Source organism: Otolemur garnettii, unplaced genomic scaffold (genome assembly GCF_000181295.1).
Source record: "Otolemur garnettii isolate 467f Iridium unplaced genomic scaffold, OtoGar3 scaffold00026, whole genome shotgun sequence".
Lineage (NCBI taxonomy): Eukaryota > Metazoa > Chordata > Mammalia > Primates > Galagidae > Otolemur > Otolemur garnettii.
This window is the reverse complement of record NW_003852421.1, coordinates 1,508,764-1,526,457: the sequence shown is the minus strand read 5'-3', so window position 1 is coordinate 1,526,457 and position 17,694 is coordinate 1,508,764. Positions and strand designations below refer to the sequence as shown.

General features: G+C 42.4%; 1 pseudogene across 1 annotated transcript; it reads left to right on the top strand.

The window, feature by feature from the left end:
* Positions 1 to 9,136: 9,136 nt before the first annotated feature.
* Positions 9,137 to 10,793, top strand: LOC100949655 (annotated as a pseudogene). The gene has a single exon (XR_153422.2). The product of XR_153422.2 is annotated as a protein Red pseudogene (transcript).
* The last annotated feature ends 6,901 nt before the right edge of the window (positions 10,794 to 17,694 follow it).

Below are 17,694 nucleotides of genomic sequence, written 5' to 3'. Positions count from 1 at the left end.
CAGCTTTCCTGGGGGCACAGGTGGCTGAGGGTGGCTCAAGGGTAACAGCACATCCTTCTGGGAGCTCTGCCCTCCTCTCTTTCCTCCCTCCAGTTACTAACTCTGGACTTTTACCAGATGAGAATGAGTCAACAAGGATGAGCTGGGGCTCTGCCTTCTCCACCTTCAGCCGTCCTCGAATAGACTTGCTGGTCCTCTGCCCCTGTGGTGGCACCATCCTCTGCTGAGGTGATAGGATGCCCTCCAAGGACCTGCTGGCTGCCCCTTCTTCACCAGGCCCATGCCACCTCTTCTGCTTGGTGGCTCCTGTCCTTGCTGCATTTGCCCAGCCCTGGGTGCTGTTATACCCGAGGCACCTGTTGTATCCATACCCTGCTGTGGTGCCATCGGCAGGCCCCGCAGACTTGGTGGCTGTAGAAGCTGTGCTGGGCGTGGACACACTGGGCACCCCGTGAGCAGAGCATATATGTGGAAAGCACACTGGATATTCTCCCCAGAGCAGTCGGAAGAGGTAGCACCAGATGCCTTAGAGATCACATGAAGTTTTCTCATGCTGACCTGGTCCTGTCCTTTTTCTGGTGCTCTGTGCCACTGGTCTCTTCCTGCCCTCTGCCACAATCTAGCTACCTCTACTGTGTCCCCAGCTGGGTGCTCTGGATACTGCTGTAGTTATACTGGGGGTCTCAGGAGGTAAGGGGATGCTTCCCTAGTAGACAAAGAGGTCTTCAAGGTACCTAAAAGGGACACAATAGGAGATAACAGGGATGGCCAGAGGCATGTTTCCAGTGTAGTGGCTGTTTTTCCCAGCCAAGGACAGAAATCCTGATGGACTTTGGAGTGGGGGGGAGCTTCCTGCCACTGTCTGGGCCATGTTCAGTGTGCAGCTCAAAGCCTGCACCTGGCTGGACCAGAAGTCTGACCCTGGGCAGTGAAGTGATGGGGCTGGTCATGCAATGACTAGGGACCCCATTATGCACAGCAGCCACTTTTTCTCTTGTACAGAGCGGGACAAAGTCAAACACTGGTGTGCAAAGTTTCCCCCGCACACTGTCGCCCAGGTGCCTGTGAAGGTGATGAGCGTGCCCACTGCACAGGCACCAGGCTGAGTGACACAGCAGGATCCAGCCACTGCTCATGCTGTCTTTTTTGTTTGCTTGTTTGTTTAAAGAAAGCTCTACCTCTGCTTTTAGTACTTAATGTACTTAGAAACCACAATCCCAGCCAGAGGAGACTGTCACCGCTCATCCTCCTCGGGGCCTCCACCGTGGAGTCAATGTTCCCTCCTACATGGCCACACATTTTCCTTTATTCTGTGTCTCTCTCCATTGCATGTCCCTTTGTCTCCTCTGGCTGGCTGGCCTCTCAGGACAGGGTCACGCTCCTCCTCCCAATGGACTATCATCTCCAGCAGGGGCAGGCTAACCTTACCAGGGTGGGGGAGCAGCTGAGAACTCCACTTACATTTCAGTAGTATTGCTCTGGCCTCTTGTCTTTGTCTGTTTTGCTAAAAGACAACATCACAGACTGGATATTTCCAGTACTGAGTGGAAATATATCAGCTAGGAAAGCTGGGAAGTCGAAGATCAAGGGGCTGGCATCTGGCGAGGGCATTCTTGCTGTAGTCTAATGGAAAAAGGGCAAAGGGATCCTGAGACAGAGACCCAAAGGGAGCCAAGCTCCTCTTCTTATGAGGAACTCCCTTCCATGACAATGAACCCTCTTTTGCATTAATGGCAGTAATCCATTCATGAGGGAAGAGCCCTGCTGTCCTAAACACTTTTTAATATGATTTTTGGGAGGACTAAGTTTATAATGCATGCTTTTGGGGGTGACACATCCAAACCATAGCATTCCCCTCTGTCCCTCCTGAATTTATGATCTTCTCACATGCAAAATACATTTATTCCATCCCAATAGTGTTAACTTATTTCAGCACCAACTCCCAAGTCCAGAGTCTCACCTAAATTGGACATGAGTGAGACTCAAGGCAGGATTCCTTTCTAGCTGTGAGCCTGCAAAATTAAACAAGTTATCTACTTCTAAAATACAGTGGTGGGACTGGTGTAGAGTAAACATTCCTGTTCTAAAAGGGAGCAACAGGAAAGAAGAAAGGGGTAACAGGTCTCGAGAAGAGTGGTCCTCCCTATCCATGGGAAACACATTCCAAACCTCCTGGTGGATGCCTGGAATCCCACAGGGAGCCAAGCCTGATATACACTATGATTCTTGGTACATACATACCTATGATTCAGTTAGTCTATAAATTGGGCACAGTAAGAAATTAACAATAACTAATAAGGAAAGAGAACAAACTTAATAATATACTATAGTAAAAGTTATGTGAATGCTATTTTTCTCTCCCTCTCTCTTTGTCTAACTACCTTACCCTGCTGTGCTGTAGGACACTAAAACTGTGGAAAGCAAAACTGTGGATAAGGGGGATCTCCTGTAAGTACAAAAGCCAATAGAACAAATAACATGAAATCTTAAGACTCCAGATTGATCTTTGACTCCTGGTGTGGTTTTCTCAAGGCTCTGACTGTATCCTCATGCCGGGCTCAACCCACACAGCCAGTCCATGAGCGCTGCTGGATTTGGACTGTAGACTCCAGCACTCATGGACTGGAGTCTCAGCTTACAGCTCTACTAGCTCTATAGTTCTGAGGTCTTGGGGGCAGCCCCACTCTCACACCTGCAGTAAGCATAATCCTAGTGGGGTCTCTATGCTAGGTGTTGCCCTGTGGGGCTCTACTGGACAGGTCTCTGCCTGGCTCCCAGGCTGTCTGCAGTGGTGGAAGAAACGATGCCCCACAGCTAATGCATTCCTTGCACTTGCAGAAATAGCACCATGGAGTTGATGCCAATGTTTATGGTTTATACCTTCTGGAGTGGCAGATCTAGCCACATTTGGGTCTGCTTGAGTCATGGCTGGGATGGCCGGGAGTGCTGCTCAAGAATTTGCGCTGCAGACATTTCAGGCAGTGCAGGGAAGTGAATACTATGGTCTCTGGATGCCTTTCTGGATACCTTGGACTCAAGGTTCTAGCTTGCCTGGAAAAGCTCTGAAATGCCTTTGGGATTATTCTCCCATTGTCTTGACAGATAGCTCTGGGCTCCCTTCTAGCTATGCTAATCTCTTGAGCAAAGGATTCCTTGCCACATGCTTGGTTGGTTCTTCTACATGTGCCTTTTCACTCTTTACATGTCTGGGCTATGAATTTGACAGATCTTCCCATTCTATTTCCCTTTTAATTATAAAGTATATCTTTAAATCATTTCTCTTCTCTCAAATTTTTAACAAATGCAATTAAGAGAAGCTAGATGGCTCCTTCCATGCTTTGCTGTTTAGAGACTTTTTAAAGCCAGATATTCTGGTTCAAACTCTTAAATTCTGCCTTCCATAAAGCCCTCAGGGATATAAACAATTGAGCCAAATTCTCTGCCAACTTATAATCAAAGATGGCCTTTACTTCAGTTTTCAATACCTTGTTCCTCATTTCCATCTGAGACCACATCAGACTTTCCTTCACTGTCTATATCTCTATCAACATTATGATGTGATCACAACGACTTAAGTAATCTCCACAAAGTTTCAGACTTGCCTTGCTACTCTTTTTTTTCAGAGCCCCACTGGAATTGTCCTTAAGACTCCATTTGTGGCAATACAGGGTTTCTTTTCCCACAGCATTCACTTCAAAACTATTCCAGTCTCTACTCATCACCCACTTCCAAAGCCACTTTCAGGTATTTGTTATAGCAACAAGCATATTCCTGGTACCAATTTTTCCCTCATAGTTTATTTCGTGTTGCTAAAAACAGAATACTGGGCAGTCTGTAATGGATAGAAACTTATTGCCTCACAAATCTGGAGACTGAGAAGGCCAAGATTGAGGGGCTGGCAACTGGCAAGGGCCTTCTTGCTGCACCATCCAATGCAGAAAGGCAAAGAGTTGGGGAGGGGGAGAGAAAGAGAGAGAGAGAGAGAGTACAAGAGGGAGACAAACTTGTTCTTTTATAAGAGATCCACTCCCCAAGATAAAGGCATTAATCCATTCCTGAGGACAGAATTCTCATAACCTAATCAACTCTTATCATAGTTATATTGGGGATTAATGCAAAATACATTTATCTCAAAGTCTTAACTTATTTCAGCACTAACTCAAAAGTCCAAAGTCCAGACTCTCATCTGAATCAGACACGGGCAAGACTCAAGACATTCTTCTTCTGGGACATATTCAAACCACAGCACCACTATGTGGGAAATAGACTATAGAGAGCAGGTAGAAGAGAGATTACTTAGGAGGCTACTGCAACAGTCTAGGCAAAAAGTGATGGCAGCCTTTTGCCTGGATAGAGTGGAGGGTGGAGGGTGATACTGATTAGGTTGACACAGTATTTTGAATCAGATTAAGGTGGATTTGTTTGGGACTAGCGGCGAAGAACAAAGTTCAGGATGACTCTGAGATTTTGGTCTTAGCAACTGAGTGAATGATGGTGCCGTTAACTGAGATGTGGCACATTAGGGAAGGCACAGATTTAGGATGAAGGGAAATCAAGGGCTCAGCTTTGAGAAACTTTAGTTTGAGACACTTGTTAGACATCTGAGGAGATATTTACTCAGCCTCAGTCTAGGCTACCTGGAGTGCAGGGGCGAGTATAGAGTAGAAGGTTAAATTTGGGAATCTTTAATATGTAAATGGTGTTTGAAGCTATAGGAAAGAATAAGATTCAGGTCCTGTCTCTAATTTATATTTCCAGTAAGGTATAGGGAGGGAGTGCCTTGGAGGAATAAGACCACTTAGGTGAGTGTAGGGAAGAGGATGCTGGGCCAGTGGGCGTGAAATGCTGTAGGTAGGAAGGGGAAGCCAAAAATTGCCCATCACATCTGGCAATGTGAAAGTCTTATGATTAGATGGGACACCTGTTAGCAGGTGAAAGCCTGGCTGGAGTGAGCTGGTGAGAGAGAGCAAGAGAGAGATTGAAAGTATGTGGGACAATTCATTTACATAACACTTTAAAGGAGTTTTGTTGTAAATGAGAAAAGGGAAATGGGTTGGTTGTTAAAAGGGGGATTGAGGAGATTTTGAAATACTTTTAGAACACGTCTTCTTAATTTAAATTTAATTTAGTCTAATTTTAAATAACCTTCACTGAGATATGCTTCACATGTCATCAAATTCAACCACTGTAAGTGTGCAATTCAATAATTTTTAGTAAACTGCGCTATGTTGTGCAGACCTTACCATAAACCAGGTTTGGAATATTTCTAGAACCCCAGTGAAATCCTTTGTGCCCATTAGCAGTTAATCCAGTTCCCACCTTTAGCCCCAACCAAATGCTAGCCTACCTTTTGTCTCTATAGATTTGTCTCTATGGGACTGTCATAGTAATGAAATCATATAATATATTATTTTGTGTGTCCAACTTCTTTCACTTAGCTTGGGGTTCATACATGTGGTAGCAAGTATCAATATTTTGTTTCTTTTTATTGCTAAATAGTATTTCATTGTAAGGACATGATATATTTCATGTATACGTTCAAAAATTGATGGGCATCTGGGTTGTGCAAGATTATTGTTAGTGTATTAGACTTTTCAGACTGCAATAAGAAAGTGGTACAGACTGGGTGGGGTGGTCTATACAACAAATTTTTTTCCCCCACAGTTCTGGAAGTGGAAAGTCTGGATGGATTTTGGTGAGACCCCTTTTCCTGGCTTGCAGATGGCTATCTTCTTCCTGTGTCCTCCTGTGGCTGTTTCTCTGTGTGTGGAGGGGAGGGTCAAATGGGGAAAAGGGAAAAGAGAAAGAGAGAGCACAGGCGAGCAAGTGTGCACGCTGGCGTCTCTGCTTCTTAAAATGACACCAGTCTGATTGAACTGGGGTCCTTAAGACCTCATTTAACCTGAATTCCTACCTGAAAGGCCCTGTTTCTAAATAAAGTCACATTGGGATTAGGGCATTAACATATAAATTTGGAAAGGCAGTCCCAACTCAGTCTGAAACAGGGATAGTACGTCATGCTTGTGGATCAAATGAGAACAATCTAACACAGTGTTTCTCAAACTCAGGACTGTTAACACCTTGGACTAAATAATCCTTTGTTGTGGGGAACTGTTCTGTGTATTGTAGGGTGCTTAGCAGCTTCCCTGACCCCCACCCCACTAGATCCCAGTAGCACAATCCCAAAATTGTTCACGGGTATTGTCAAATGTTCTTGTTGGGGGCAAAGTCACCCTCGGTGATGAAGCATTGATGGAGTAGAAGGGAAATTAATAAGGCAAGTGAGAGAAAGAAGAGATAATTCCAAGAGCAAAGTCTTTGGGTGGGCAAAGGAGATGGGATGCAGTGTAGTCACCAGCCCTAGATGGGAGGGAGCCGAGGGAATTCATCCAGAGAGACCGGAGGAGGGACACATAGGCAAATGAGCTGGTAGATGTGCAAAATAGGGGTGTGTGCATGGATTTTCTTCTTATACTTGTATTCTGAGTAAAACTGGTCATCTATGGAAGGGACAGAACTTTGTACCACATACTGGAGAACCCCCAACACTGTTTTATTGAAGACTTTCTCTGAGAAAAAGAGAGTTGTTATTTTCTTGGTAACTAATATTAAACACATTCTTCCTTCTTGGAGTTCATAGCACATTGCTTAAGTGACTTATTATAGTCCAACACATCTTGGAGTTCTTAATGTACATGCCCTGCCAGATGGTAAGTTACTTGATGATGGGAACTATTAATATCTTGTGCATATTTGTGTCTCCTCCAGCAAATAGCTCAGTCCACAGTAGGTACTCAACCAATGTTGCATGGATATGAATGTCCCCCCAAATTGTATACTCTTTAATTTCTGAAAAATTTTCCTCATTCAACTAGAAACTCTCTTAGCACTGACTGGGAGACAAAATGGTTTGCTGGAGAAATTGACACCTACTTGTTATAATTTGGGAAAAGCTTTCAATTTTTTCAAAGAATAATCTCATCAATAACACTGGGTAGCATAAATCAGTACTTCTTGAGCTTCAGTTTCCATACAAATCAGTTGGTAGTTCTGTTTAAGTGCAGTTTCTGGCTCAGCAGGTCTGAAGTGAGGCCTGAAATTCTGCATTTCTAGAAAGATCCCAGATGATGTTGATGTTCATGGTTCACAGACCACCATTTGTTCAGTAGTGTCCACAAAAGATTAGGTTGCAGATGTGATCAGAAGGGCTTAATCAAAGAGTGTCAAGGTCAAGGCCGAAGGTGGGAGGGAGTTTCAGGGTTGCAGTGATAGAGCAGAGAACACAGGTACCTTCTGACTTCCTCAAACTCGGGTGGACACAATAGGAATGAGTGTCTTGCTATGTGATCAGAATTTGAATTGGCCTTGGTAGGGAAATGCCTTGATGCGTGTAAAGCTGAAAAACATGATCATGAATCAGCTATACATGTGCCCTGATTTGGAAATCAAGTGTTAAAGGAGATTGAACAATTAGAAGCTGAAGTATTCTCCAGTAAATTTAGCACTGCCCAGAACTGTGCTAGAATTATTCACCTAATTTTGAGTTACATGAATCCAGAAAGATGCAGAGAACTCAAAGAAGGTTCAGGCAAGAGCCTCACGGATTGTTAAAATGTTGAGAAATAATATTTTCTGCTTAGAGGAGAAGGCTCCATGGTGATTTGATAGTAGTATTTCATCCACAGAATGATGTATTTTGCAGAGGGTGTTGAGCAGTTCTTCTATATTTCTCTTGCAACTGACTCACATGAGCCTTTAAACCAGCGGTTCTCAACCTGTGGCTCGTGACTATATTAAAGGCTCGCGGCATTAGGAAGGTTGAGAACCCTGCAACTGTGCTAAGGGTGATTTTGGTTGGATATAAAAGAAGTACCTGATAGAGAAGGTTTTTAAGCATTGAAATGTACCTCCAAGGAAAGTTCTTGAATACTTTTCCTGCTAGAGGGCTTTTTCTATTCAGTGGGGATTGTTCAGTGGAGTCCTACTTGAAAAGAGAGAGATGGCATGGCTAAAATCATGAACCCTATCTACCAGAGGCACTCTAGGCTGCTGAGGACTAAAAAAATTGAAGAAGAATTGGTTATTTTCCTTCTCAGGGTATCCTGAAGGTCCCTGAAAATACCAGTGCCAAGGGATCACTCAGGGATATTGTAGCTGAGAACTACTAAGCCTCCTGGACAGATTGAATGAGTCAGGAGACTGGGATGTGTATGGTAGCATCTAGATAAGATTCCAGGTGTTTCACACCTCCTCTTTCTGGTTTGGTTCCTCAGAGGCAGTATTGAAACCACACCAGTAAAATAGAGTCTTACCCAAGCATACAGCATGCCGGGGGTCATGCAGAGCAGGGGCAGTGATTCATATTCTTGTGAAGTCCTACAGCTAATGTACCTGATGACACACTCAGGTGGGTGGAAATCAGAGCATGGTACAAACTGGAGAGCTCATTCTACAGGAGAGAGCAGCTGCTCAGATGCAGTCACATGGCTACCACTTAGGGATGCGGGCCTCACACCGTGAGATCTCTTGAACTTTCAAAAGAAGTCAGAAATCTGGGTTTTAAGTACATATTTTCTCATTTTAAAATACACTGGCAAATAAGAAAAGATAGAAAATTTACATCTTTTGTATTTACCATGATGCAGTTGAAATTCATTATTCTTAGTAAAGTATCACAAGAATAGGAAAAAAAGCATCCAATGTACTCAATACTAATATGAAACTAATATATAAACAACTAAACAAATATGCAACCACATGAAAGAAAAACAAGTATAGTCTGGTTGGACGGGAGAGGAGGCAGGGGAGGGGGGAAGAGGGAGGGTGATTGACAGAATCTTACCTAATGTGCACAATGTAAGGGTGTTCAGCTTACCCCCTGTGTGAAGGGCTCAACTACAACTTGAATTTTACCTCAAAAGTGGAAATAATATAACCTAAACATTTGTACCCTCATATCAATCTGAAATAAAAAAAATAGATTGACAAGTGCCCATAGATGGGTAATGGGTGAGCCAAACGTAGTGTAGTCACACAATGGACTATCATTCAGCCTTAAAAAGGAAGGAAGGGAAAAGGCTGGATGCTGAAGTATTGTTGAAGGTTCAGTTCTCAGTGTTGAAAAACTGTGGGCAAAATGCCGGAGTGAGACAGTGAGCCATTTTCTAATCCTTTGGCCCCAGATGGCCATAATGTGGATGATCTTGCTCCTTTCACCAATCAAAACTCACCAAAGAAGACTTCAGGAAACTTCTCATGATGCCAAGGGCTGCACCTACTTCTGCACCACCTTCTAAGTCACGTCATCATGAGATTCCAAGAGAATACAATGAGGATGAAGATCTAGCTGCAAGGAGGAGGAAAAAGAAAAGTTACTATGCCATGTTGTGTCAATAAGAAATTGAGAGAGAGAGAGCTAGCAGAGAAATACGGGACTGTGCCAAGGAACACAGAGACAGTGTGAACAAAGATTATGAGGAAACTGAGCTCATCAACACCACAACTAACTACAGAGCTGTGGGCCCCACTGCTGAGGAGGACAAATCAGCCACAGAAAAGAGAAGACAATTGATCCAGGATTCCATATTCTTGGTTGGTGATATGGAACACACCTATTTGGTGAAAGGCTTGGATATTGCTCTGCTTCAGAAGGTATGAGCTGAGATTGCCAGCAAAGAAAAAGAGGAAGAGGAACTGATGGAAAACCCCAGAAGGAAACCAAGAAAGATGAAGATCTTGAAAATAAAATTGAATTTAAAACACATCTGGGGCTCAATGTTTACCATATGCTTGCTTTTCAAGAGCAAAGCTTATGAGTAGAATGAGCTATTTCTGCCAGGCCCCATGGCCTATGTGGTAGACCTGGATGATGAATATGCTGACATGGATATCCCCACCACTCTTATCTGTGGCAAGGCTGATTGTCCTACCATGGAAGGCCAGACCATACTGACCACAAATGACATTGTCATCAGCAAGCTCACCCAGATCCTTTCATACCTGAGGCAGGATACTCACAATAAGAAGCTCAAGAAGAAGGATAAAGGGAAACTGGAAGAAAAGAAACCTCCTGAAGCTGCCATGAACATTTTTGAAGACATTGGGGATTACATTCCCTCCACGACCAAGACATCTAGGGACAAGGAGTGTGACAGATATCGGGAACGGGAGTGTGATTGGGAGAGAGACAGAGACTGTGACCAAAAGCAGGAACGAGAACCAGAGCGGGACACAGAGGGAGAAGAGGAAAAGAAGAGGCACAGCTACTTTGAGAAGCCAAAAGTAGACGATGAGCCCATGGATGTTGACAAAGGACCTGGGTCAGCCAAGGAGTTCATCAAGTCTATCAGTGAAAAGTTTGCTGGGTCTGCAGGCAGGGAAGGCACTGAATCACTAAAGAAGCCAGAAGACAAAAAGCAGCTGGGAGACTTCTTTGGCATGTCCAACAGTTATGCAGGGTGCTACCCAGCCACGATGGATGACATGGCTGTGGGGAGTGAGGAGGAGGTGATTATAGCAAAATGGATCAGGGTAACAAGAAGGGCCCCTTAGGCCACTGGGACTTTGATATCCAGGAGGAATCCAGTGAATGTATGAACAACAAGGAGGCCTTGCCTAAGGCTGCATTCCAGCATGGTATCAAGATGTCTGTCTGAAGGGTGGAAAACCAGGTGCTGCAAAGAAACCAATGACAAGGCAGAGCTTGATCGTCAGTGGAAGAAAATTAGTGCAATCATTGAGAAGAGGAAGAAGATGGAACTGATGGGGTTGACGTCAAAAGACCAAAATACTAATCTCTAATTTAATAGTCATTCTCCAAAGGAGAATTTCCACAAAGATATGCTCCCCACTGCTTGCTTTCTACAATTTCCAGAAAGGTTGCAATATGTTTTTTGTGAATGTACATAAAATGTTATTGTTAATCATTTGGTTCCATTAAAATTGGTTAACCTGCCCCCCCCAAAAAGGAAGGAAATTCTGACACACGCTACAACATGGATTAAACATGAGGACATCATGCTAAGTGAAATAAACCAGACACATAAAGACAAATCTATATGAGTCTATTTAGTTGAAGTATAATATCATAGAGACAGGAAGGAGAATGGTGTTTGCCAGGGTCTGGTGGGAGGGAGGATGGGGAGTTAGTGTTTAATGGGGGCAGAGTGTCAGTTTTGCAAGATAAAAATTTCTGGAAATGGATAATGGTGATAGTTGCACAACAATATGAATGTTACTTAATACCACCGAACTCTGTACTTAAAAATGGTTAAGATGATCAATTTTGTTAACTGTATTTTATTCTCCCCTCCACAAATTGGAAGACAGAAGCATATGATTCAGCAATCTTTACTCCTGGGAATATATACAAAGGAATTCAAATCTGGATCTCAAAGAGATATTTGCACTTCCATGTTCATTGCAATATTATTCACAATAACCAAGATATGGAAACAACCTAAATGTGTACTAGTGAGCAAATGGATAAAGAAAATATCGTATGTCTAGTCATCCCTCAATATCCTAGGGTAATGGTTCCAGGACTCCTGAGGCTACCAAAACCCAAGGATGCTCAAGTCCCTTACAGAAAATTATAGAAAATGATACTGAGTAGGCTGTATGCAAATACTAGTATACATTAAATCACCTCTAGACTATTTATAATACCTAATAGAATGTAAGTAACTGTTATACTGTATTGTTTTTATTCGTATGTTTTATTGTTTATTTTTCCCCAACATTTTCTCAATTCACATTTGGTTTAATCTACAGACATTAAACCTGCGGGTTTGGAGGGCCAACAGCACACACAATAGAATGCTACTCATCCATAAAAAGAAGGAAATCCTACCATTTGTGACAACATGGATGGACTTGGAGGACATTATGCTAAGTGAAATAAGCCAGAAAGAAAAATACTGCATGACCTCTCTTATGTGTGGAATCTAACTGTCAAACACATAGAAGCAGAGAGTAGAATGGTGGTTGCCAGGGCCTGGGTGGTGGTGGGGGAGAAGTATTGGTCAAAGAGTTCAATTTACACAGTCTCAGTTATGCAAAATACGCAAATTCTGAAGATTTACTGTACAGCATAAAGCATGTGATTGACAACACCACATTGTATACTTAACTAAACATTTACTTGGAGGGCAGATCTTATATGTTCTAACCATGAAAAGAAAAACAAACAAGCCCAGAGGTGACAGGAAGAAATTTTTGGAGGTGATGGAAAAGTTCATGGCACGTTAATAGTGATGATGGTTTATGGGTTTTCACTTGTCTCTAAAACACATCAATTATATACATTAAATATCTACAGCTTTTTTGTATGTTAATCATGCCTAAATAATGCAACTAGACAACTGGAAAAAAATGTTTGGGCGATTAGTACAGATTCTGAATAGCCCCACGTTGGTCAACACAGCAGAGTCTAAGCTAGCCCAGGTGCGTCTGTAGTTGGTCTATGGTCATGAGTCTGACACCTCCAATATAAACCAAGAACTGATCTGTGACTGATGACAAAGAACCACAGGGAATCCAAACCCTCAGAGACAGTGCCAGCCACAGTACTGGGATTTTGCCCTATCTCACAGGGCCAAAATTACAAAAGGGTCTACTGTATAACTTTTTAAAATTTGGATGAATTATGTAAAACAGATGGTCCACTGAATTAGCGGGCTAGCTGCAGCTGTGCAGACATATCTTCTCATACACCTGTAAGATACCACTCACCTGTCCTTCCCACATGAAAAATACAAAAAAAAAGTCAACAATCAGAGAAACCCAACCTTGAGGCTGGATCCCTTTCGGGGAGACAAACACCAGAGTGTATTCTGAAGATCCATTGACTTGCTTGGGATGAGAAGCTCCATCTTCAGGCATTCTGAATGGGTGAAGCTAGGAACTGTAAAGAACAAATTCTGCAAAGTTCACCCAAGTAGGACCGATGGAGACAGTGTTGGCAGTAGTTGGTTCCCCAGCTCTGGGTACAGAGTGCTTTGGGAGGAGGAAGCACAGCAGATAACATCTGCTTTCTCAGAGCTTTGGCACACAATGGCGTTACAGTGTTTTTGTTACGAGTTGCCATCACATAATGATAAGATGAACCAGCAATCCTTTACTGAGGCTACTAGGTGGCCAGCAGTGTGTTGGGTGCTGGGACTCCTCAATTCCTGTTCTTGAGTTATTTGCTCTAAGAAAAGAGCTGAACAAGGCTTGGTGCCTGTAGCTCAGCAGCTAGGGTGCCAGGCACATACACTGGAGTTGGTGCGTTTTAACTCAGCCTGGGCCTGCCAAACAACAATAACAGATCTGTGTCATTGATCTCTACAACAACAACAAAAATAGCCAGTCATTGTGGTGGTCACCTGTAGTCCCAGCTACGTGGAGGCTGAGGCAAGAGAATTGCTTAAGCCCAAAGGTTTGAAGTTGCTGTGAGCTGTGATGCCATAGCACTCTACCAAGGGTGACCTAGCAAGATTCTGTCTCAAAGAAAAAAAGAGCTGAACAAATAAGACTGTAATTTTATCCTGTAGGATTCTTCAAATCAGTTGGAGTTCATGCCAATGGAACATTTGAAGTGTTTTGTTTTTGTTTGTTTTTGCTTTTCTATGTATTTTATGAGATCAAAATGAGATCAAAAGCTAGTGGGATGTCTCTGAGTGTTCTTTCTGCTACTTTAGGAAAGAATTTTGTTTTAGTTCTGTTTTCAGTAGAAATAATTGTAAATTCTGAGCTGTACAGAGAGCCTTCATGAATAATAGATTCAGGAATAATTCTATCATAGTTACAAGGTTTCCTTGGTCTGGAAAAAAAAAGTGATTCGTTAAATGCCAAATTATTGATCATATGGTATACCAAAGGCTAGCCTTTAGGGAGAAATTGTTCCACATTATTACAAAGTGATTTCTTTATTCAATCAATAGTTGACCATCTAATCATTGAGCTGGGTATTCTAAGAACATAAATGCCATTTTCTTCAAAAGTTGAGCATAATAATAATTGTTATAATTTTGATGAAGTCTTACCAGGTGCCAGTCTTTAATCCTCCTAACAACCCTTTTGAAACAATCAATACTATCCATTTAATAAGATAGATGAAAACTGAGGCTTCAAAAACACACTGAGAACATATACAAAGTCATATAATTAGCAAGTGACTGACAGAGGTATTTTTGTCATCAAAGCTTGTAATTTAACCACTGCTCTAACCTGTCTCCTTTAGATTTAATATGAGAACTGAAATTTACACACAAGTAAAAATGAAGCATTTCTAATTAATCTTATCAGAGGCAGCCTCTTGCTCTCAGAGCTGTACGTATATTTTTCAACTGTCCTTACTGTTGGCAGGTGTTTATCCTCCAATAGTGAACTTGACTTCTGAAAACAGCCCAATGTCTTTGGCATCAAGCCTGGTGGATGTGGTGGTTAATACCACTTCCATTCTAAAATGTGGTGAGATTGAAGTATTATCACTGGCTTGAAAATGTTTCCAAGTGAGGCATTTGGAAATACTTTATTTTATTAAAATAACTTTATTGATATATAATTCACATATCATACAATTCAATCATTTAAGGGGTACAATTCAGTGGCTTTTGTATATTCCCAAAGTTGTGTAACGGTCACTGTAGCCAATTTTAGAACATTTTTAACCACCCCCCGAAACCTTATACCCCTTATGGTAGCCACTAGTCTACTTTCTGTCTCTACTGATTTGCCCATTCTGAGCATTTTATATAATCAGAGCTGTTTTACATGTGGTCCTTTGTGATAGCTTCTATTTTGTTTCTAACCACTCTAATGAGATGTGATTGACATATAATAGCTGTAGAAATTCTATATGTTTGAAGTTAAGTGTACACTCATGAAACCATCATCACAATCAGTGCCAAGAACTTATCCATTACACCCTGATATGTTCTGCTCATTTATTTCTTTTTTGCTTTGTTTTGTTTTCCTTGTGTGGTAAGAGCACTTAACATCAGATGTATCATTTTTTAGCAAATTTTTAAGTATAGAGTATGTTAATCTTACATCTTATGTTGGACATTAGATCTCTAGAGCTCATATATTGTGTATGACTGAAACTTTGTCTCCTTTGATCATCGCTTAGCCATCGTGGAAGAAAGTGTTGACTCTGCGGAGACAGCTGTTGTGAAGGGACCTTGTGGATGCCCATTTCTAGCCAATGATGATTCTCTCATTTCTTTGTATCCCTGATGCTGAAGGAATAAATGACTGTCCCATGGGCTGGGTCCAGTGCTGGGATCTGATGACAGCAGACTATGGGTTGATAGCACAGTGACACACTGTCATCTCCTGCACATCAGAGAGTTGCACCCACCTCTTTCATTTTGTCATTGTTTTAGTGCAGGATGCTGGGGGTCTAACCCGGGCTTTGGCCCTTCCAGGATGGCAGGTGGCTCTCCCAGAGTGCCTCCTCCTGCTCCCTCTTACTCACATTGGCTGAGTGGCTAGAGGTCTGGGCTCTTTCCACTGGTCCCAGGTCATGCCAAATGCAGCCTCTCCTTGCATCTCGACAGACAGAAACAACTCCCCCAGCGGCAAGCCAGACTTTGAGGATTTTGCTTCAAGAAACTCCCCACAGCTATGTTTCACTTGGAATTTCAAGGCTTCCATCTCCCTTCTGTCCTGCCCCTTTGTCAAAAGCTCATAATCTGTAGTCCACGTGACCTCTGCAATGGATTTAACCTCCCAAGATCTTTGTTTCTCCATCTCATCCAGTTGTTATTTGAAAGAGCATAGATGTGGCTGCTTGACTAGGCATGAATCCATCTACCTTCTAATTTGAGTGAGTAATTTTTCTGTGCCTCAGTTTCCTTACCTGTACACTTGAAACATATGTATGGAGGTTAATTCAGACCAAGAAATACAGGCAGTGCTCAATATCAATTATCATAAAAAAGAATGCCAAAAAAGATTTTCAGTCCAATAAAAGCCACCAATTTTCTCTGAATCAAGCCAAGCCAAAGGTTTTCTTTTAGCCTACAATTTTACAATACAGAACAGTTTTGAAAGTTCATGGGTGACATTGGAGGGGGGCAGCCCATGAATCTTCTGAAATTATATGCAAATATTTGTATGTATGTTAAATGCATGTTTTCTGGGACAGGGTTACACAGCGCTCATCTGATTCTCAAAGCATACGCCTCCATGCTCCCCAGAGTTGACAACCTAAATGCTTAGACATGAAGAGCTCGTGAACAGGAGACACGCCTCCAGGATGGAGATGAAAATATGCCCTATGCATGCTCTATGTCTTGTGTTTGAACTTGAAATCTTGAGATTGAGTCTATTCCTAGCCCATAGCCAGTACCCTACCCCAGGCTGTTTTTTATTCATGTGCATGTAATGTATTGTGGCCATCTGCCTTCCCTACTGAACTGTAAGCTCCTTGAAGGACAAGAACTTGATCTTTTTTGTGTTCCCAGTAATGGGAGGCTAGGCACAGATCTCAAAACCAGGTAGGTGCTGTGAAAACACTCATGAAGTAACCAGATGTCTGGATTCATCAGAGGAGTGTGCTGAGGAGTCCCCAGGGAAAATCCCTGCAGACTAAACTAGAAGAAGAATTGAGGGAAGATCTGGAATAGTCAGACTCAGAGCCCAGGTCAGGGCTGAATGCATTTCCATCCTCTGCTGATGTAAGAAGTTTCTTTTCTCCCGTGTGATTTCTTGGACAGGTTGGGACAAGTTGGCAAACTGTAGAAAAAACAACTTTGCTTGCAAATGCATTGGCTTGCCTCACTTAGGCAATTTTGATGGAAAGAGAAAAAAGAGTAAAGCAGGTAATACCTGTTCTGTATTGTAAAATTGTAGGCCGGCTAAAAGAAAACCTTTGGCTTGGCTTGATTCAGAGAAAATTGGTGGCTTTTTTTGGACTGAAAATCTTTTTTTTGCCATAATATTCTGCTTGGGAAAATGGTTTTCTAGAACTTAGGAGTCTACATACAGAGACAAAACCTCTCTTAAACTATGTTAAATTACTGTAACTAGGGGAAGGGCTTGTTTGTTTGTTTGTGTTTGAAGGATGATTTCTACCAAGTTTGGTAAGATTCAAAATAGGCATTACTGTGTTTCCCCGAAAATAAGACCTACCCCCAAAATAAGCCCTAGCAGGATTTCTATGCATTTGTTAAATATAAGCCCTACCCCGATAATAAAACCTAGTGACGGGTGTGGCTATGCAGCGTATCTGCACAGCCATGCCATGCATTTTGGTGCGGAGAGGAAGACATCTCCTGAAAATAAGCCCTAGTGTGTCTTCTTGAGAAAAAATAAACATAAGACAGTGTCTTATTTTCGGGGAAACACGGTACCTTTTCTCTTTCTACCTCTTTTTCCTAACATCTTTTTTCTAGACCATACCAGTGACAAGATTTACTTATTGGGTTGCTCTTTTCCTACAGAATTTATATTCCACACTAGAGAAGGCAAAATAGTTCACAAAGCACTTAATTTACCTACAGTTTTGCAAATTATGGATTTACTTTTCATTAAGGTCAGGTAAACATGGAGCAGCACCTGTGGCTCAGTGAGTAGGGCGCCGGCCTCATGTGCTGAGGGTGGCAGGCTCAAACCCAGCTCTGACCAAACTGCAACCAAAAAATAGCTGGGTGTTGTGGCAGGCACCTGTAGTCCCAGCTACTTGGGAGGCTGAGGCAAGAGAAT